Below are 1,854 nucleotides of genomic sequence, written 5' to 3'. Positions count from 1 at the left end.
ATTAATCACAGTTGCATCCCGCGGCTATAATATACCAGAATTGTGGGTGTCAGAATAACACTATATACGTTACTGCTATTTGTCCGACCAGATCCTGTTCGCAGAATATATGGGAGGGTGTCACGAACGTGGCTTAGCGAGGAAAGGGTTTTCACGTGACACATGGTTATGAGTCACAGGTATGTTATTGTTTCACGCATATAACCTATTCGGGTTATATGATTAGTTATGTGTGGGATTTGTGATGCTTTCGCACATGGCTCAAGTATGAGTCATGGGACATGCGCCTGACGAGTATGCCTTACGAGTGTGCCTTATGGACAAGCCTTGCGCATATGATTTATGTTTCGCACATGACCTCATTATGAAGTCATGGGTTTCGTGCATATGACTCAGTTGAGTCATATAACTTGTTTATTGCGTTATGATTGGTTTATGAGTTTTGCACATGACCTTGCTATAAGGTCATGGGTTTTGAGCATGTGATCATTTTGGTCACATGACTAGTTTGTTTTGATTTGGTTTTACACATGTGACCACTTTAGGTCACATGATTAAAGGCGGGAAGAACACTATATAAGGAGGCCAATGCGGCCGAGGAAGATAGGTTCTTCACGCTTGGTTCTAAGTACTTTTCCTACATATTACTTTAACGAATATAAAACACCTTTACGATCTTTATCTTTATTACAACATTATCATTATGCCAAGAAGCACTCGTTACGAAGACGAGTTAGAGAAAGCTTGCGATAGGTGTTTCCGATAGAAGACATAGGTCTTGTACTATCGGCAACATAGGCAGAGGCCTAGAGCTATCGTACGACATGGAAAGAAAGGGAAAGAAACGATAAGTATCGTTTCCCGTGGCCAAGAACTAACTATGTGAAAGGGGATCGTTACAGAGGGGACCTTCAGCTAGGTCTGAAAAGTAGAATGGAGTAAATCCGTCAATTACTCAGAACGTTACTAGGCTTTAAAGATGTGAGACCTTTGGCATGGGCCAATAGTAATGGGACGTTTCTGCACAAAGAGATAGTGTTGAATGGTAAAGAATCTCAGCAAGAGACCAATACATTCACACCCATCCTACAATATCTAGAAGAGTCTAGAACTCTGAGAAACATAACTATGGAAGTTATTAGACTTCACGGAGTATTGCAACTATGTTTTAGAACACATTGTAGTTATGAAGACAACTTCCCATACTATAACAGTGTGTCACGAATGTGGCTTGGCGAGGAAAATGTTTTCACGTGACATATATTTATGAGTCACAGGTATGTTATTGTTTTACACATATGACTCAAATGAGTCATATGATTTGTTATATGTGGGATTTGTGATGCTTTCGCACATGGCTCAAATATGAGTTATGGGACGTGCGCTTGGCGAGTGTGCCTTGCGAGTGTGCCTTACGGGTATGCCTTGCGCATATGATTTATGTTTTGCACATAACCTCATTATGAGGTCATGGGTTTTATGCATATGACTCAGTCGAGTCATATGACTTGTTTATTGTGTTATGATTAGTTTATTAGTTGTTACACATGACCTCGTTATGAGCTCATGGGTTTTGAGCATGTGACCACTTTAGCCACATGACTAGTTTGTTATGATTTGGTTTCGCACATGTGACTGCTTTGGGTCACATGACTACGGGTAGGAAGAATATTATATAAGGAGGCCGATGTGGCTGAGGAGGATAGGTTCTTCATACTTTGTTCTAAGTACTTTTCCAACTTATTACTTTAAAAGAATATAAAACACGTTTACGATCTTTATCTTTATGGCAACGTTATCGTTACAGGCGAGCTCTTCACAAAGAAGAGTTAGAGAAAGCTTACGATAGGCGTT

This window comes from Tuber melanosporum (genome assembly GCF_000151645.1).
Source record: "Tuber melanosporum whole genome shotgun sequence assembly, scaffold_98, strain Mel28".
In the NCBI taxonomy this organism is placed as follows: Eukaryota; Fungi; Ascomycota; class Pezizomycetes; order Pezizales; family Tuberaceae; genus Tuber; species Tuber melanosporum.
This window is presented reverse-complemented; position numbering follows the sequence as displayed.